Source organism: Erpetoichthys calabaricus, chromosome 8 (assembly GCF_900747795.2).
Source record: "Erpetoichthys calabaricus chromosome 8, fErpCal1.3, whole genome shotgun sequence".
Taxonomy (NCBI): Eukaryota; Metazoa; Chordata; class Cladistia; order Polypteriformes; family Polypteridae; genus Erpetoichthys; species Erpetoichthys calabaricus.
In genome coordinates this window covers 22,917,223-22,938,685 of record NC_041401.2, presented here as the reverse complement: position 1 = coordinate 22,938,685, position 21,463 = coordinate 22,917,223, and the positions used below count along the sequence as shown (strand labels likewise).

Below are 21,463 nucleotides of genomic sequence, written 5' to 3'. Positions count from 1 at the left end.
AGGGGAGTAAGACCAGGTGGATCAGAGGAGGATTCAAATTGTTCTATCATGTTGTGGATGGGAGGAGAAATGGGGTAGAGGTTATTCTGAAGGAACATTATATAAAGAGTGTTTTGGAGGTGAAAAGAGTGTGACACAGTAATGATTATGAAGCTGGAAATTGAAGGTGTGATGATGAATGTTGTTAGTGCATATGCCCCTCAAGTTGGGCATTCAATTAATAAGAAAGAAGATTTCTGGAGTGAGTTGGATGAAGTAAAGGACAGTGTACTTCAGGGGACAGAACGTGGTGATTGGAGCGGATTTCAATGGACATGTTGGTGAAGAAAACAGAAGAGATGAGGAGGTGACAGGTAGGTATGGTGTCATCGAGAAGAATGAAGGTGGTCAGATGATAGCGGATTTTGTGAAAAAGATGGGCATGGCTGTGGTGAATATGTATTTTAAGAAGAGAGAGGAACATAGGGTGACGTACAAGAGTGGCGGAAGATGCACACAGGTAGATTACATCCTATGCAGAAGATTCAATCTGAAGGAAATTGAAGACTGCAAAGTGGTGGCAGGGGAAAGTGTAGTTAAGCAGCATAGGATGGTGGTCTGTAGGATGACGTTGGAGATCAAGAAGAGGAAGAGAGTGAGGGCAGAGCCAAGGATCAAATGGTGGAAGTTGAAAAATGAAGATTGCAAGGTTGAGTTTAGGGAGGAGGTGAGACAGGCACTGGGTGGCAGTGAAGAGTTACCAGACACCTGGGCAACTACAGCAGATGTAGTAAGGGTGACAGCAAGAAGGGCACTTGGTGTGACATGTGGATAGAGGAAGGAGGAAAAGGAAACCTGGTGGTGGAATGGGGAAGTACAGAAGAGTATATAGAGAAAGTGGTTGGCAAAGAAGAAGTGGGACAGTCAGAGAGATTGCAGAAAGTAGACAGGAGTACAAGAAGATAAGGCGTAAGGTGAAGAGAGAGGTGGCAAAAGCTAAAGAAAAGGCGTATAATGAGTTGTATGAGAGGTTGGACACTAAGGAGGGAGAAAAGGACCTGTACCGAGTGGCTAGACAGAGGGACCGAGCTGGGAAAGATGTGCAGCAGGTTAGGATGATAAAAGATAAAGATAGAAACGTACTCACAAGTGAGGCGAGTGTGTTGAGCAGATGGAAAGAGATCTTTGAGAGGCTGATGAATGAAGAGAATGAGAGGGAGAGAAGTTTGGATGATGTGGCAATAGTGAATCAGGAAGTGCAATGGATTAGCAAGGAGGAAGTAAGGACAGCTATGAAAAGGATAAAGAATGGAAAGGCCGTTGGTCCAGATGACATACTTGTGGAAGCATGGAGGTGTTTAGGAGAGATGGTAGTGGAGTTTTTAACCAGATTGTTTAATGGAATCTTGGAAAGTGAGAGGATGCCTAAGGAGTGGAGAAGAAGTGTACTGGTGCCAATATTTAAGAATAAGGGGGATGTGCAGGACTGCAGTAACTACAGGGGGATAAAACTGATCAGCCACAGCATTAAGTTATAGGAAAGAATAGTGGAAGCTAGGTTAAGAAGTGAGGTGATGATGAGAGTGAGCAGCAGTGTGGTTTCATGTCAAGAAGGAGCACAAGAGATGCAATGTTTGCTCTAAGGGTGTTGATGGAGAAGTACAGAGAAGGCCAGAAGGAATTGCATTGCGTCTTTGTAGACCTGGAGAAAGCATATGACAGGGTGCCTCGAGAGGAGCTGTGGTACTGTATGAGGAAGTTGGGAGTGGCAAAGAAGTACGTAAGAGTTGTACAGGATATGTACGAGAGACGTGTGATAGTGGTGAGGTCTGCAGTAGGAGTGACGGATGCATTCAAAGTGGAACTGGGATTACATCAGGGATCGGCTCTGAGCCCTTTCTTATTTGCAATGGTGATGGACAGGTTGACAGACGAGATTACACAGGAGTCCCCATAGACTGTGATGTTTGCTGATGACATTGTGATCTGTAGCGAGAGTAGGGAGCAGGTTGAGGAGACCTTGGAGAGGTGGAGATATGCTCTAGAGATGAGAGGAATAAAAGAAGGAACAAAACAGAATACATGTGTGTGAATGAGAGGGAGGTCAGTGGAATGGTGAGAATGCAGGGAGTAGAGTTGGTGCAGGTGGATGAGTTTAAATACTTGGGATCAACAGTACAGAGTAATGGGGATTGTGGAAGAGAGGTGAAAAAGAGAGTGCAGGCAGGGTGAAGAAGAGTGTCAGGAGTGATTTGTGACAGATGGGTATCAGCAAGAGTGAAAGGGAAGGTCTACTTGACGGTAGTGAGACCAGCTATGTTATATGGGCTGGAGATGGTGGCACTGAGCAAAAAACAGTAGACAGAGCTGGAGGTGGCAGAGTCAAAGATGCTAAGATTTGCATTGGGTGTGACGAGGATGGACAGGATTAGAAATGAGGACAATAGAGGGTCGGCTCAAGTTGGACGTTTGGGAGACAAAGTCAGAGAGACTAGATTGCGTTGGTTTGGACATGTGAAGAAAAGAGATGCTCGGTATATTGGGAAAAGGACGCTAAGGATAGAGCTGTCAGGCAAGAGGAAAAGAGGAAGGCCTGAGAGGAGGTTTATGGATGTGGTGAGAGAGGACATGAGAGTGATGGGTGTAGCAGAGCAAGATGAACAGGACAGGGAGATATGGAAAAAGAGTATTCACTGCGGCAACCCCTAATGGGAGCAGCCGAATGAAGAAGAAGAAGAATGCAGTGACCTATGTACCTTCTTAAAATAAATAGCATTGTGTTTGCCTTCTTAAGAACTCTAGGGTTATTTTTTTTTTGGTCCAGTACTTATCTCTGTATCCTTCAAAAACAGTTTTAACCATTGTCCAATGATAACTGTCATGGAAATTGTTGAATTTGACAGGGATGTTTGCAGTCTACTCTGTTTAGTAATGATACCATTCCTATTGATTTGCAAAATTTTTGTACAAGTACCGGTAGTTTTTGAGGTGCATAATTTATTTCAATATGCATGTACACACATGGAGGCACATGTGCACACTCACACCAAGAAATGAATAAGGAAAGATAGCTGACAGCTTGTTTGCCCTCTTAGAGCACAGGCTGGTAGATGAAGAGAAAGAAACGAGCACATTTCCCAGTATAGATCCATAAAGGCCAACCCCATGTTAATCCATCTATGCAGGTTGTTTACTTCATTTAACCCAAGGTGTTTAGTTTTTAGTTGTTGAAGTTGTTCCCTTGATTTAATTTTCTTTTCGTTTTACTCTACATTTATTTGTGTAAATAACAATTATACAAGTTAATGTACTTTATTCTAAATTATTGCACAGTATTATTGATTACATTTTATTGGAAAGTCTTCTGTTGAATAATTTCTTAGTGTATCGCTAAAGTGTAATTGACATGAAAGCACGAGAGTAAATCAAAGAGAAATGACATTTTAAAAATTACGCAGTAACTGTGATGGATGGAAGTTGATGCAATACAAAACATTCACAATGGCTTATGGGGAGTTTGAACGAACACATCGTAGTGCTCTTTCATTAGTATAGTTAATGCCAAAGTCAGATGAACATGGACATTCTGCCGCAAGATTGCATCGTCATTGAATAACGAGTCATAGTGAGGTTCCTTTGGGCCGAGATAGCGAAACCTGCTGAAATTCACCAAAGGATGTTGGCTCAGCATGGAAGTGAGAACGGCAGGACTTAATGAAAAGTTTATGAAGGGGTAGAAAGATTTAAAGCAGAAAGAACAATTGCAACCGATGAAGCTCTGTCTGGTAGACTATCGATATTGTGCACACAAGACCACATCGACACAGTGAATGCCTTAATTAGAGAAGGAAGGCGAATTACGTGGTGGATCTGCACATGTCGTAGTGCACGATGACTAGGGGAATCATACAGTTTGCTCAAGATGGGTACCCAAACAGCTTACTGATCTACACTAGACAAGATCCTTTGAATTTTAGCAGGTTTGACTCCCTCTGCCCAAAAAAATCTCATTACAGCATGTTGTTCAACAATGGTGCAAGCCCATAGTGGAGTGTCCTTGTTCATTAGACCTTGGCTTTAAATAGACTAGCAACAGAGTGCTGTGTTTTGTGTTTCTGTGTGTGTGCATGTTTAAATTACTCATGAGCCACTGTGAACATGTTGTATGCATCTGCTTCTATCTGTTGTGGTTACTGCGTAATTTTCAAATTTTTTAGTTTTTGATTTCCCCTCGTACTTTAAATGACCATACCCTACCAATTTATTATAGTTTACAGCACAATGTCTTAAATTAGTTTATTGTTACCAAGAACAATTCCACTGATGATCGCAACATGTTATATAATAATTACAAACGTTGTATGAAAAAACACATTTCTTAAACACCAAACAAAATATGGAAACAAACATCAACAGAAGGACATCATTGTGTGCGGTGTGAGGATATGAAGATTTTCAAAGTGTTGTGAGGAGTGAGTGAATAGGACAGGGTGTGTTTGGTGGGCGTGGCAGTATTGTATTTAAATGCAGTTTCAGTGACCACTGATGATTGGTTGGTGCCACATTGCATGTTCACCATTGTGGTTTGTGCTGAATCAAAATCTGTAGCACTGAGTGCAAGGAAGATTCTGTATTAAGTTTAATGTACCCCGGTGAGTAAGAATTTCTACTCAGAACATTATTTTAAAGTGGTTTAATACATTTCAGTCTACTGCAGTTGAGAAGGACATGTTTGCTGGACCACTGAGAACTGTAAGAACACCAGAAAATATTGAAATGGTGAGTACAGTGGAACCATCAGCATTCAGTGCAACATCAGCTGGTAACATTAAAAATTTCAGACTCATAAATAAATTGCAGTAATTAATTTTTTGACAGCTGTATTACTTTTTACTTTCTCATATATGAAGTGTAGTAAAAGTTTTGTAATCATTCAAACATTCTACCTTGACATTTTGATGATTCTCGACGTTTTAGACCTCCCTGAGTCCAATTTACTTTCTCATAGGGAAAGTATTGTAATCGTCCAAAAATTCGATTTTGAGTCAGAAAATACCATTTTTGGAATTATGTCTCTGTGTGTGTATGTATGTAAACACAATAACTTGAGTACGCATTCACTTAGGTCAACCAAATTTTGCATGCAAGCATTAGGTACAAAACAAAGATTTCTATAAACTTTTGAGCTATTTCCACTAACCAGAGGTGGTACTTTTTTATTCATGCAGCTGCAGAGTCCGATTTATTCAACTTTACTTTTATAATAAGTGTTCAGTATATTATGAATTTGATTTGATTTGTTGTTGATGGTTCTTTAATGTACATAATATAAAAATATAATCATTGTCTTGCAGTTTACTCCTCAATTACCCATCCCCATATCTTAGTATACGAGAAAGTCTAGGGAAGACCACTACAATTTTTTTATAAAAACATTTGTTTTCAAAAAAAGAACATTACAATGGATATTACTCAGTCAAACAAATAATAACATAACAGACACAACTATTTACTTCAAGATCAGTAAAAAAAAAATAAAAATAAAAATACAAAGCCAAAAACAAAATGAGATTCATCCCACATCCACGAGAATAACAAACGGAACAGAGACATAAGCAAAAACAAAAACATGCCGATATATCTTTTTAAATATAATAGAACAATTAATATTGAAGGAAGTCCAACCAGTCTATATGTGTTTTGTGGACTCGTAAAGTGCATATGACTGCATCCTTTGGCGGTGCTTTAGGAATAAGGGGTACTGGACCTGCTGTTACAGGTTATTTGGTCCCCACACAACCGGAGCAAATGTTTGGTTTACGTTGCCGGTAGTAAGTTAGACTCATTCTGAGTGGGCAGCCCTGGCAGAGTCCCCACACCCACCATCACCAATCCCATTCATAATTTTTATGAACAGAATTTCTAGGGCAGCCAAGGAGTGGAGCATTCAGGGACCTCAGAATTGAACCTCTGCTTTTTGTGGATGATGTGATTCTGCTGGCTTCATTGGGCTGTGACTCAGACGCACACTGGGATGATTTGCATCTGAATGTGAAGCAGTAGGGATGAAGACTGGCACCTCCAAGTCTGAAGTCATAGTTCTCAGCTGGAAAAGGGTGGACTACTTTCTCCAGGCTGGGAATGAGGTGCTGCTTCAAACAGAAGAGTTTAAGTATCTCAAGGTCATGTTCACAGGTGAGGGAAGAAGGGTCTGAGATATCGACAGGCAGATTGAAATGCTAAATGCAGTTATGTGGACAACGTACCAGTCAGTAATGGTGAAGAGGCAGTTGAGATGAAAGATAAAGCTCTCAAGTTACCGTTGATCCATGTTCCTGTCCTCACTTACAGTCACGTGCTTTGGGTTGTGACCAGAAGAACTAGATTGTGGATACAAGTGGGGGAAATGAATTTCCTTAACGAGGAGTTTAGGCTCAGCTTTAGAGATAGTGTGAGGAACACAGACATTCATGAGGAGCTCAAACTAGACCTGCTGCTCCTCCACCTCATTGAAAGGAGCTAATGCCTTCTGGATGGATCACTTGAAGGGTGTTTCAAGTATGTCCAACCAGGAGGGTGACCTTGGGGCAGACCCACGACACGCTAGAGAGATTATATTAATAGCATTGCCAATGTTAACGGCATTATTAATAATCACAGGCCCGACATGCTTATTCTGAAATAATATTAATGAATTATTGACTTGTTTAAAAGTAGTTTTGGGCATTTCTTCTAAGAGAGAATTTTTTACATTTGAGATAATATACAATGAGTTGTAGAAGGAGGGTTTGGAGATACGTCTGCGTGATAGTAGTGAGGTATAGGATGTAACAATAGATTTATCCCTAAGCACTTTAATGCCATTTGGGGGTATTATTTATTATGAATGTACTTATTTAGCAGACATCTTCATCCAAGGTGACTTACAAATCAAGGTACAGTATAATACATACAAGAATAATAAGAAGGTGCAAGCATCAGAGAACAAGACAAAAAGCAAGAGAGAGCAGAACCACTGCTATATAAAACACATGCAACTATATAAAGACATCAATATCTTAAACTCTTTGGTAGTACAACAGCAGCTATTATGTGCAAGAGTAACTGAACAGGTCCAAAATATTTAATGAAAAGGTGCCTATTCAAAAGACGCCTAAACATGATGTCTTAAGTCATCAATGCAACTCCTTAAATCTGTTGCAAAGAGTCTTTGGTATTGATGATTTGGATGAAATCTCTAACAGGTGAAACGCATATTCTTTCTCAACTTTCTGTTTTTTGATTCTCTACTTCCTCTCTCTGATCTTGATTTCTGATTTACAAATAGGTTTTGGTGTGTTAGGTCTTACAGTTTTTAATCATTTCTGGTGGATAAACGTTTCATCTCCTGGTCTTCTTCACAGCATCAAGCAAAATAGGAAAGTAGACAAATGATGACTAGCCTCTGGAGTAATTTTAATGTACTTCATATAATTGTGGATTCATTTTTGCTGTGAAATTAAAATACACATGAGGTGGTGATGTAGTGAAAAGTAAATGCTGAAAGCTAGCTTCTCAGGTTTACAACACTGTTAGAGGAGGTCCTCACAGCAGCAAAGAGGGCCTGGGTCAGGTCCATGTCTTTAAGCTTCGACCCACATCCATCTAACAATGCAAACAAGGATAACATTACATGGGCAGGGTCTGACTTCCTAAGCTCCGCCCATGTCAGCTCCACCCCTCGGTTGTTAGTCCCCACCCCATCCTGTGGCCCACAGTGAAAGGTACTTGCACTGCTGAGTCCATGGAAAAGTGCTGTAAAGTTGTTTTGGGCATGACTGATGGAGGCAGGGATGTCCATCGTTTGTGTGCAAAGTTGCCATAGTGAAAGCAAACTGATGAAATGACTAAGCAAGTTGGATGCAAATGTCAGTGCCTCTAACTTTCCAGCGTATGATGGATCAGATCTTGCGTCCTCATTACGAATATTCCGTGGTGTACCTCGATGATGTCGTGATTTTCAGCAATGATTGGCAAACGCATTTAGAACGTCTTCAGGCTGTCCTTGATAGCTTGAGACAGGCTGGCTTGACAGCTAACCCTAAGAAGTGTAAATTGGGTATGTCTGAGACTCATTTTCTGGGTTATTCCATGGGCAGGGGTTTACTCTGGCCACATTTTAGAAAAGTGGAAGAGATGCTTGCTTACCCACATCCAGAAACGCAGAAACAAGTACATGCTTTTCTGGGGCTTGCCGGTTATTACAGAAGATTCATCCCTAACTTTGCAAATAGGGCTGCTCCCCTTTCAGATCTTACTAGAGGCAGAAAGAACCGCCCTGTTTTATGGACAGAAGTTTGTGAACATTGAAGTTTGTGAACGTTCCTTTTGTGATTTGAAAACTGCTTTGTCTTCTTATATGGTTTTGCGGAATCCTGAATTCTCTAAGGATTTTGTTCTACAGACGGATGCAAGTGCATTTGGTGTAGGCGCCGTCCTGTCCCAGGTTTTTGATGGGGAAAAGCACCCTATGACATTTTTGAGTAGAAAATTGCTTCCTAGGGAACGCAAATATTCCACTATTGAGAAAGAATGTTTGGCAATTAAATGGGCTGTGGAAGCGCTTTGTTATTACTTATTGGGTCGAAATTTTACATTAGTGACTGATCACGCTCCACTTCAATGGTTATACCATCAGAAGGATATGAACTGTCGTCTCTTGAGATGGTTTTGAACTTACAACCTTATAGTTTTACTGTTAGTCATCGACCCAGCTCTGAACACATTAATGCAGATATCCTGTCACGCCTGTTTGAACCTGGTTTGGAGAGTTGCTTAATTCACGAAAATGTGAATAAAGCTGACAGAGGGGGTGTGAGCAGGGGGACTGAATGTACCCCTAGAAGACACGGACGCTCCTCAAAAAACCCCTTTTAAAAAACGCTGATAGACTACCTTCACATTGCTCCCTTATTTGCTGGGCTTACTTGCGGTTGCTCTGTCGCGTGATATGCTTCCCGTACAGTGCTTCGCATACTTAAAAGCCTGAGCAGCACCTGTTGCTTTTTGGTTGTTTGCTTCTCTCTCTCTCTCTCTCTCTCTCTCTCTCTGTCTCTCAGAAATTCTCTGCTCCTGTACCCGCTCCCGCTCCTGACGCGCACTCATTTGAAGAGGAAGATATATTTGCATTCTTTTAATTGTGAGACAGAACTGTCATCTCTGTCTTGACAAGGAGCATGTTTAAACTTTTGAAAGAGACATATGTTCGTTTGCAGTGTTTGAATAAAGTTCCTGTCTCTACAATCTCCTGTGTTTCTGTGCAAATCTGTGACCCAAGCGTGACTCTATCTATCTATCTATCTATCTATCTATCTATCTATCTATCTATCTATCTATCTATCTATCTATCTATCTATCTATCTATCTATCTATCTATCTATCTATCTATCTATCTATCGTCATGGCGAAAAATTGTTACCAGAAGGCTTTTACCTGAAATGAAGGCTATTAGGACTCGGTGGATAGGCAAACAGAATCTATAGTTTTATTGCAATAAAATAACCATAATAATAACACGGACACAACCCAATATGGCCAAATTGAGCTGAGCCCCGAACAGTTTAGGACTCCAAACTTATATAGTCATTTCTTATCACTCCGACTTCGCTCATATTAGCTCATTTGCTCTTTTTCTCTGACTCCCCTCTGCTCCTGTCTGGCTGATACCTTGAGTTCCCATGGGAACCATTATTAATAATAATAATAATAATTCATTACATTTATATAGCGCTTTTCTCAGTACTCAAATTATCTCTTGACTTCCCTGCAGCTGGCCCCCCAGTATTTCTACTGTCTATTATTCATCTCTAGTTTCTGTTTTTGCTTATTTCTTTCACTGGCCAAGGCCTTTCTTCCATATATGGGCTTCCTCTCGTCATTTTCCCTTCCTAGCCTATTTGGTGGTCAAAGCTAAGCTTTAATTTAAAAAAGAAATATGGCATGTGCCTTTATTTAATCATTTGCTTTGGCATGCTTGATTTACAATTAATTTCTGCACTAAGATTAAATGCTAGGATAATTTTCTAAACTTATTTATGCTAGAATATATTTTGTTATTTTCCATACATTACATCATCTCTGATCTTGGCAGCAATGCCTTTTTGCCATCTCTGCTGATTTACTATTCCAGCTGGCTTCTTGCATGCCTTCTAGGGCCTATTTGTTACTATTATCGTTTCTCAGCTTTCCCCTTCTTCTGTCCTCGATAGTTTCTGTGTGTCATTCTCTTCCTATCCTGTTCTTCCTTTCCCACACTAGCAATTCTGCTTCAAGCTTAAAAAATAATGCAATATGACTGATTTTTTAGTTAACCATTTGCTTGACCTATCTTATTTGCTTAACATTCTAATTTATGCTTAATCTAATGTTTTAGAAGCTTTTAATTACTTTTATGGCTATTTATGCTAATATGCTATGACATATAAATTTTTCCTTCCATACTATCTATCTAGGGTTCATTCTGTTCTTCTCCACAGACCGAGTAATTGAAGAAAAAAAAAAGCAGTTTTGTAAACTCAAAAAAGTTTTTGTTTCTGATTTGCTTTTTGCGCTGTTCACCCCAAGTCTGTGATAGAAAGTTGTGCAGAAAATGGATGGCTGACAGGTAGAAAACCATAAATATCATTCAACATGTATCATGGCCAGCGAGAGAAGTGCCACTGTGTAGTTATAAAAAATCAAAAAATGTGTCAAACATTAAAGAGAACCTGAAGGCTAAAGCAGAACTTGGAATGCTACTGGCATCTAGTGGTGGGTATGAGTTTTACAGCATGTTTCACCCAAATATAATGTATTAATGAGAATCTCTAATTAAGACTCTAAAACTAATTAACCTTTACAGAAAAAAAAAAAAGTTTAATTTAAACAGTACCTTTCTAATAAGGTGTTTTATGGCTATAGTACAATAGAATGCATGTTTGAATTGAGAAGGTTGACAATTTAAGTCAGGGAGACAGAATAAGACTGTGGTGTGTTTGAACCTTTCAGCCACTGTGAGGCAAATTTATTTCAGTTTAAAGCCCACATTTTGATCCATCGTCACTTCCTGTAGTTTTCTAATTTCAACATTTCTATTAACTGGCTAAGGGGCCAGGAGCAGGAATGGGAAATAGAGATTTTATATTTTACCATCCATTGTAAACAACATACAATGAATGGGCACAATACAGACAGGCAGGTGAGGTGTCTCACTCGTGGACACACAGAGGTCAGTTGTGAGCACCAAATCAACTGTGTGAGCTGCAGCACACGATCCAGGCCTTGTAGCTGTACACAATTTAAATCTATGTATTAATGTAATCTCAATCAGACTGAAGTAAAACATATTGTAATAGCTTGCTTTAGGCCGTATAAGAGTTAAAAAATTAAGGCCCATGCCTGTGTTTATTAGCCCAAGGCTTGGAATGTTAGAACAAATTAAGTGATGGTCACTTCCTGGGCCAAGTGGCAAGTGTGTTGTTTGAATCAAGATAACACTGACGAGAGAGGATAAAAGATGGCTAAACTTGCTTCTACATACTGCGGCCAGGCACTGTTTTTTTTGTTTTACTTGCTTGCTTAAAGACCAATATGACACAATGAAAAGCCAAGGACAGTGTGTACAGTAATCCCTCGCTATATCATGCTTCGACTTTCGCGGCTTCACTCTGTCGCGGATTTTATATGTAAGCATATTTAAATATATATTGCGGATTTTTTGCTGGTTCATGGATTTCTGCGGACAATGGGTCTTTTAATTTCTGGTACACGCTTCCTCAGTTGGTTTGCCCAGTTGATTTCATGCAAGGGACGCTATTGGCAGATGGCTGAGAAGCTACCCAATCAGAGCACGTATTATGTATTAAATAAAACTCCTCAAATATATTGTGAGCACGGGGGCTGTTCGCACCCCTAGAGGATACGGCTGCTCCTCAAAAAACGCTGAAAGATTACCTACACATTGCTCTCTTTTTTGTTGGGCTTACATGTGGCTGCTTTGTCAAGCGATATGCTTCCTGCACGGTGCTTCACATACTTAAAAGCCCAAACAGCACCTATTGTTTTTTGATTGTTTGCTTTTCTCTCTCTCTCTTGCTCTGACTATCTCTGCTCCTGACGGAGGGGGTGTGAGCAGGGGGGCTGTTCACACCCCTAGACGATACGGACGCTCCTCTAAAAATGCTGAAAGATTACCTTCACGTTGCTCCCTTCTGTGCAGCTGCTTTGTCAAGCGACATGCTGCACGGTGCTTCGCATACTTAAAAGCTGAAACGGCACGTATTGATTTTTGATTGTTTGTTTTTCTCTGTCTCTCTCTCTGACATTCTCTGCTCCTGACGGAGGGGGTGTGAGCAGAGGGGCTGTTCGCACACTGGCCTAGAGGATACTGACGCTCCTCTAAAAAATGCTGAAAAACTACCTTCACAATTGCCCCCTTCCTTACAGCTGCTTTGTCCGGCGGTGCTTCGCATACTTAAAAAGCCAAACAGCCCTATTGATTTTTGATTGTTTGCTTTTTTTCTCTCTCTCTCTGACATTCTCTGCTCCTGACGCGCACTCCTTTGAAGAGGAAGATATGTTTGCATTCTTTTAATTGTGAGACGGAACTGTCATCTCTGTCTTGTCATGGAGCACAGTTTAAACTTTTGAAAAGGAGACAAATGTTTGTTTGCAGTGTTTGAATAACGTTCCTGTCTCTCTACAACCGCCTGTGTTTCTGTGCAAATCTGTGACCCAAGCATGACAATATAAAAATAACCATATAAACATATGGTTTCTACTTCGCGGATTTTCTTATTTCGCGGGTGGCTCTGGAACGCAACCCCCGCGATGGAGGAGGGATTACTGTATTAAACAAAACGTCAGATAATCCTAAATATATCTAGATTATATTACAGTATATACTGTATTCTCAAAAATTGAAAAGCATTCAATAAACATTACATACAGTACCTTTAATCATAAAATTCACGGACACACGTCGTATTTCACTTCGCTCTCTGACCGTGGATTTTCACCTTTCGGGGGGTTCTGGAATGCAACCCCCGCGATCGAGGAGGGATTACTGTACTATGAAAAAAACAAACAGGCCATTATTAAGGAAATGCAGCTGCTTAAAACTTCAACCTTGAGAAATGCTTGTACCTCAAGAAACTTTCATCTGAGTGGACTTAAATTGTGTACTTGATCAATGAATAAGCTTTGGACACCTGCACAGGGTACGAAGTAATGATGGCTAGTTTCAATCAAGTGATGGCTATTAGTAATGGTGGGAAAAACTAGAAGGAGGAGAGTATTTTGCCTAGATGAAAAGAAATGTAATACAAATCAATGCACTTCCTAGGTTAAGCACTTGCACCATGGTCAAGTCTCTTCATTACATTGCTGTGTAATAAAAAGCTTTCTTGCACTTCCATCTGGGCTTCAGAGACTGCGTTATTTCAAGAGAGAGAACTTCTCTTCATGACATATTCAAACTCTGCATGTTTATTTGAACTATCCCTTGTCGGACTTGTCACTAATATAGGTCAAATTCTGTTATAACGAATATCTTTATAACGAAATTTACGTTACAATGAAGTATTTTTATGGTCCTGACTGTTTCCCCATATGATGCGAGTATATAGAAATCTCATTATTGCGAAGTACATTCAGCAGATACTTTCATTATAACAAAGTGCCCAAAAGACCTTGAAATGCCTGAATGAATCATCCACAGAGCAGTTAGTTCTGTGGCCGCAACTCAGTTGTGCACAACGATCCTCAAACAGAAACATTGTAATTTTTTTTCTTTCTTTGAACTTTCCTCGTACTGATTTTTTTTTTTTTGCCCTTTTTGTTTCCTACGGTTTTCAGTGATACCTTTTGCTTATTGCTTATCAACATTTAAAGAACAGCCACTGGAATTTAACTCATTGTCACCCTGCTATAGAAATGGCAGACACGAAAAAACGAAAACAGTTCATATTAGAAAAAAGACTTTACATTTTTGCAGCTCTCGACTGCGGCAAAAAAAAACATGTTGCCAGTGACTTCGGACTTTTGCCATCGACGCTGTCAACTTTCTTGAAAGACCGAGCAAAAAAAGAAAAAAAATCTCGGGTTGCAAACATATGTGAACTGCTGCATTTGAAGAGGTCAAAAAAGCCATTTTTATGTGGTTCAGAGATGCTCGTTCAAGAAACATTCCTATTAATGTTGCACTTATTGAAGGTAAATGTGAGGTTTGTAAACTCTCTTGGGACCTCCCACAACTGGACAACACACCAAAGAGCGTCGCGAAGTCCGATCTCCGCCTCTGTGGAAGACTGTTTATCTGTTGCCGGGGCAACAGCTATCTCAAAGATATTCTGTGTCTCTCCTGCTTGTATTCGCGATCTCGTTCTTTCGGTCACTACCCATAGCTCATGACCATAGGTGAGGGTAGGAACATAGATCGACTCCTTTAACTTTAACTCCTTTAACCGCCATCTTATCGTGGTGGAGGGGTTTGCGTGTCCCAATGATCCTAGGAGCTCTGTTGTCCGGGGCTTTATGCCCCTGGTAGGGCCACCCAAGGCAAACTGGTCCTAGGTGAGGGATGAGACAAAGAGCGGTTCAAACCTTCTATGATGAATGAAAACTTTGGACGGCATTTTCCCTTGCCCAGACGCGGGTCACCGGGGCCCCCCACTGGAGCCAGGCCTGGAGGTGGGGCTCGATGGTGAGCGCCTGGTGGCTGGGCCTGCACCCATGGGCCTCGGCCGGGCACAGCCCGAAGAGGCAACGTGGGTCCCCCTTCCCATGGGCTCACCACCTATGAGAGGGGCCAAGGAGGTCGGGTGCAGTGTGAGTTGGGTGGTGGCCGAAGGCGGGGACCTTCGCGGTCCGATCCTCGGCTACAGAAGCTGATTAAGTCAGTGTTTGTGTTGCAATTACTTAGTACGTTTTCTTTTCTTTTTCACTTAAGCTGGCACTTAAGTCTTCAATCTGCCTCAAGAATGATTTAAGTTATGAAGAGGTAGAGGAAGTGACGGCGAAGGTGGTAGGGATGAGAATGGTGCCCGTATGCATGTGCCACATGGCCGCCCTGCTGGCCGCTGATTCTACAATAACTTAAAATAAAAATAAAAAGAGGAATAACCTTGGAGGTCAATCATCATGAAAGTGGATAGTAGACGTCACATAGTGTATGTGTACCAAATTTCAGGTCAATAGGTCAACCGGTTTGCAAGTTACAGGTGATTTAAAATCCTGGACAGACAAATTGACAGCCACGGTAGCGTATTATATAAGAAGACTAGCTGCGTGTGGTCGTAGGGACAAAAACCAACCCGAAGACTCCTTAGCAGTTTTACTGTATCCGTGAACTTGGAGAGTCGTCAGCTCACTCTTAAGAATTACCCAGTGCAGCAGAGGACATGGACTCACCTGTGCTTGCTGCCCCAATGGCTTTTGTAAGAAGACACTGGCAATGGGTTTCACTTGCATGTTGTCGAGCTATGCCAATTGCTTCCATTTGATGTTGTGTCTCTTGTGGTCATCTGTGTCATTAGCACAACATCGTTTTTGCGCTGCTGCGTTTGTTGCACACAGGGTAATGAGAAATGAGGTGCATGCAAAGGCAGAAAAAATGTAAAAGTGTTATCATCCAGTTGACACTCGGAACGACCACCAGAGGGCGAACTGGAGGTGACTGCCAGCATTCTTTATGTTTGAGCTCCACCACGCCCAGTTGTTGCTTTTCAAATTAAATAGAGTTGGCCTGTTCAGAGAGTCAACTGGATGATAACATACATACAAGACCAAAAGACAAGCACATTAGTGAGTCTTGATTGCTTGTTAATTTATTTTTATTTTTAAAGTTGTGAGGTTTTTCTAAATTATATTTTTCTAAAAACAATTAAAAAAAAATACCTGGGCAACTTTGGGTATTTCAGCTAGTGTACTATATAGATCCTGTTATGAATCTAAATAAATACAAGACTCTTTATTGACCCTTAATTTGGATGGGTATCCCTATGGCACCACTTTGAACGGCCACGCTGGCTCTTTTATTTCTATGAGTGTTTTCTAAAGATTCAGCCCTATACACTCCCAGAAGAGTGACAAATAACACCTTTCTATTACAATCGAGAATATTTAAACTATGAACATTTAAACTGAAGCACCTATTTTAATATTTCAAACATATGATGCAACTATTCTTGTTTATTATGTACTTCCACCTCAAGAAGTGAACACTCCAAATTAGACTTGGCTCACGCTAATTCAGACTTTACACAAGTTGGATTCCATTTAATTTAATTTTGGCCTCACTCTTCTAATTGGATTCTATGGAATTCATCCATCTTACACGAAGCAGAGCAAAGTTCATTTTACTCAAATATCAGAACTGTGGAGTTACCAGCAGCCCTCTTGTAACGCTGTGTTTGTAGCTGCGAGGCTGACATATAACCTAAAAACTTCAAAGTATGCCCTCATCGCCTCGGTTTTACCGGTCTACCCATTCATTTAATCTACATCTCTCATCCCAACAAGCCTGCTCTTCTTGTTCTGATAGTTATTTCGTGTAGCCTTCCCGGCTCTGTCACTTCATTCTTTGTCAGTTGATACAGAGTTGTCCAACATTAAGCGGCTTTACTCCCTCTGATCCTTTGTAAGAGAGCTTCGCCCTCCTCACCTACCCACCTGCTGTCAAACTCCCACCTCACCTCCTAGGGCACCACCCATTGCACATCCCTTTTTAATGGCAATGCGCGACCCCTCTCGTATTCCACCTGACATCGGATCGGATGTGCAAACTGATTTGACTTTTTAAAATCAACTGCAGGTACGACTGTGGCTTTGACTGCGAGCGTCTTTTGAAGTTTACGTGTGATGCTGTCTATTGTAGCCGAGCACAGGTTGGCTGTCTGTTTCTTTCTTTAAAAATAAATAAATAAATAATAGTAACATGTATAGTGTTAGGAATGTGCATTTCTAAAACTGCCATTTAGGATGGCCGTGGATTTCTATGGCTTCATTTTCCAGTTTTAGTCTTGCAGCAACAGTGGCTACTGGTGTTACTTAATGTCTGCAGTACTTTCATTTAATGAATTTCTGTCCAAATTGATTCTGCAATTATTGTGTATGTGTCCGGTGTAAAAAAAATATTTGTTGCAATGACATATATGAATGGGTGATGTGTTACCTGTGTTGTATGTTATTAAAAATGCTTTCTGAATTGTTTGGCTTAGTTGAACCATAAGTGGTGTAGGGCAGAAGGTAGAGATTTTGGGTTTGAAATGTGAAAAAGTAAGTACACCCCATGTAATGCTTTTTTTTTTTTATGTGGGCATATCAAGATTTGATTTTCATTTAAACGGTATCTTTTGGATAAAGGTGATTTAATTTTTTTAAAAAAAATGAAAATTAGACATTGCAATAATTTATTCCTTTGAAAAATGGACATATTTAACATTTCCATCTGTGGAAAAAGTAAGTCCACCCTTGGCTCTAATGGCTGGTATTGCCCACTGAAGTTGGCATTTCCTAGAACTGTCTAGTAGTCCCTGGCATCGACTGGGAGAATATTTTTAGTACTCCCACAGAATGTCTGAGGGGTGTCTTGCATGCACAGCCCATTTCAAGCCCCACCACAGCATCTCAACGGGGTTCTAAAACCCTCCATTTCTATCTTTTCAGCAATGCCTTTTGTGGATTTAGTGGTATGCATGTCATATTACATGGTCCACTTTCAGTTGAGTTTCAATCTGCTGACAGATGGTCTCACATTATCCTCAAACGCCTTCTGGTATATGAAGAATTCATTGTGGATTCTGTGATGGTTAGCTTCACAGGTTCTGATGTAGGAAAGCAGCCCCAGCCCATAACATTTCAATACTGTCTTCTGGTTTTCACCAAACATGCCTTCTGATACTGTGGCCAAATAACTAGCTGCCTTGTCTGCCTAGAACACATTGCTCCAGACATCCTGACCTTTGCCTATGGTGCTCAAAGAGAAAATGTAGTTTTGTCCCGATGTTCTTTCTGGACAGTAAAGTTTTCTTCCTGGCACACCTACTATGTACCATGAACTGATCTGATTTGTGCAGCCTGTTTCTAATGGTAGACTTATGCACGTTGCCATCAACAGTGGCAATAGTGGAGGTCCTAGAATGACATTCTGGGGTTCATGGAATCTTCTTCCAGAATCTTGCGTTCTGTTTTTCCAGTTGTTTGAAATCTTCTCCATTTGCAGATGATCTTCCAAATAGTGAAATGACTGATTTCCAATTTTTTGGAGATCTGTTTAAAGCCATTTCCAAACTCATAGGCATCTATAACCTTCTTTCTGATGGCCTCATTGAGTTTTTTTTCAATCTAGGCATGGTGATAACACACACTTCAACAACAAAGAGCAAACCATACCAACTGTGTGAGGTTTAAATAAGACAGGTTCACACAAGACCTTCTCTAATGATGTTCTAACAATCTGCACCTGATGCTAGTCTGAGGTATTTTGGGTATTGATAAATGTAGGGATGGATTTGTTTTTTACACGTGTGAAATCTGCCTTTGAATTTATTTTTATTATACAATGGGCTGCAAATAGTGATGTGGTGTTTGTTATGTTATAGCACCTTCATTTATAGGTACTGTTTCAATGAAAATAAATCTTGATGATGCCCACATACTGTATGTTAAAACAGAAAGAAATCATGGAATGTGTTTACTTTTTCACACAACTCTGCGTCTTATGATATCAAACAATAGTTCCAACAAATTGATCATACACAGAATTATGATTCCTGTATCTTTTCATCCTTCCCTGAAATTAATTCCTTGCTTCATATCTGAGTAGAGCATATATAGTATGAATTTTGGACATTGAGTAGATAGGTGCCAGCAGCAGTTAGTCAATAAGCAGATTAAACAGCAAGATTACCAGAATGCATTATGACAAGGTGCTTGAAAAGGCACTCACATTTACAGTAAAGTATTACATGTGCCTACTAACTCCAACTTGCAGGGACAAACCTGGGGGTTGGTGGCAAAATTGGCACTCCAGCCACCATAAAAAAACTCACACTGGATCTGTTCCACCTGAACTAGTGTGTTGGTGAGGTGCCACCCATTGCATGGCTGCACTCGGGTCTTAATCTGGGATCCTGAGTTGATTTGTCATGTGGTGGGTGCGGCAATTTGCTCCTGACCTCTCTCTCTATCTCTCTACTAACTGAAACAGCAACTTAAAAAAATAAAAGAGAGAGAAATACAAAAGGAAACTAGATAGCACACCTCAATGAACTAACTGATCAAATACAATGCTACATTCTCACTCATGCATAATCCATTTTAGGGTCATGGGGTCCAGAGCTATATGATAGCCTGGTATTGACGACAAGGTATACTCTTAAAAAGAATGGTTCTGTAATGGAACTCTCCTGGGTTGTGTACTTGTTCAGAAAATCATTGCTTGATAAAGAACCATTTCATTCTGGTAAGAGATCTTTACATATGAAATTGGTTCTCAGGGCTTTGAAAAGAATCTTAATAGGTTGACAACACAAAAATCTTTATTGTAGAGTGGTCTACGTTGCAGGATACTGACATAGATCAAGAAAACTCAAACTATGCCTATGGGATGTAGTAAGAGTCCTTTTAAAATCAGAAACCCATTTGGAGTGTCACTGTTTGTAAGATATAAATACGTTGTCTATATAAAGATTTTCTGAGGTTCTTAATCCCTGGCGGTTTTGATGAGTTTAACTCTGAATACTTCTGAGAAGGTTGAAAAAGATCATTATTGTGTATAGGAGCAACAGATTAAGTGGCACTCTGCCTTGAAATGTGTTCCTGCATTGGTTCCGCATCTTAAGCAATTGATGTATAGTTAGATTATTGGTGAACTGTAGATAGTTAGTATTCAGTGGAGCACAAAGCAAGGAATATAAGCAAGATTTAGAACACTGCAAGCCTGGTTGGTGGGAATTCATGAATTTCTGCTGATTTTGAAGAATTTATTGTGTGTATATGTTACAGCCAAAAAAGTTCGGCTAGTTCCCGAATTGGCTGGCCGTTTCGCATTTTGGCCGTGAGGTGTGGCCAAAGTCCGAATTACTAGAAATGACCAGTGTACTGTATATGCTACTTTGGCCGGCCATTTCGCGAAGTGGCGAGAACTACCTGACCAAAATCCGATGTCCTTCTGATTAGGTGTGTTACTGGAATTAATGTGGAGATGAAAAACTTCCTCACAACCCAGACATAGCACCTGTCATGATCTGATGCTACATCTGTTCTTTTCAAGTGGGCTTGCTTTATGGATTAAAATTTCCACACCTCTGGTTTTCTTATTACACATGGAATGAAAGATTTAGACAATCCAATCCCTTTTCAGTCAAAACAGGTCCTTATTTGTTAGGTGAGTTATTTCTTAGGTCCTGTAAAAACACTATCTTGGTCTTTAAGCTTCTGTTGTGAGAGAAAGCATTTTTTTTCTCTTTAGGTCATGATTGAGACCTTTTTTACATTCAAGTCAAGTCAAGTTGGAAAGCATATACTGGTACAGTACATTGCCACACCCACTACATGACAAAACAACTTAGGATCTCGGTTGGCAACCTGGGGGGCAGACACGCGGTCCAGTCCCACCCTCCGGAAATGACCCTCTATCTGCCGCAGCCAGGTGTTACATGGGCGACCCCTTGGCCTGGTCCAGCCAATCGTGTTCCCAACAATGAGGATCTTGTCGAGCTGGATCACCCTCGGGGAAACAAGCCACATGGCCGTAGTGTCGTAACTGACGCTCCCTCACAATGAAGGTAATGTGCCTCATTTAGGACTCCATGAGCAATTGCTCATTCAACATAAAGTCAAACCAACGGTACCCAAGGATTTTCCAGAGAGACACAGTACCAAAGGAGTCCAGTCTTCGTCTCTGGTCAATGGATAGCGTCCATGTCTCGCAACCATATAGCAAGACAGGAAGCACCAGGACTCTAAAGACTTGGACCTTTGTCCTTTTGTATAGATATCGGGAGCGCCACACACCCCTTTCCAGCAACCTCATGACCCCACATGCTCTCCCAGTCTGTCTACTGACCTCATAGGAAGAGTCACCAGAGACATGAATGTCACTCCCAAGGTAAGTAAACCTCTCGACGAGGTCGACACTCTCTCCGCAGACAGACACACTGCTGATGGCTGTGCCCAAGAGGTCATTAAAGGCCTGGATCTTGGTTTTTATCAGGACACTCGGAAGCCCAGACACTCAGACTCCTCACTCATCCTCTCCAGAACCCTAATCAGAGCCTCCATTGACTCCACGAAGATCACAGCATTGTCAGCAAAGTCAATCTTTCTTCACCAACAGATTCCCCACATCCTCATGACCATGCCCAACACCCAGTCCATACAAGCATTGAACAGGAGCAAGAACACACCCCTGACAAACCCCAGAATCAACTGGGAAAAACACAGAGGTCCTGTCTCCACTCTGCAC

The 21,463-nt window shown here is 40.8% G+C and overlaps 1 protein-coding gene and 1 long non-coding RNA gene across 4 annotated transcripts in view; both read left to right on the top strand.

Moving 5' to 3' along the window:
- LOC127528936 (uncharacterized) overlaps window positions 1-21,463 on the top strand; it is a 269,154-nt gene that overhangs the window by 155,037 nt on the left and 92,654 nt on the right. The window lies entirely within an intron of this gene.
- The window catches only part of LOC114655397 (retinol dehydrogenase 16-like), an 85,722-nt gene that overhangs the window by 21,784 nt on the left and 42,475 nt on the right, over window positions 1-21,463 (top strand). Inside the window, exon 1 of one of the 3 annotated variants that reach the window (XM_051930691.1) lies at window positions 16,616-16,807. The exons of 1 other annotated variant lie outside the window; for it this stretch is intronic. The gene's annotated coding sequence lies outside the window, so the exon portion shown is untranslated. Of the gene's footprint in view, window positions 1-16,615; window positions 16,881-21,463 lie in introns of those variants that run through there. One more of the 3 variants, XM_028806348.2, reaches the window with a different exon arrangement.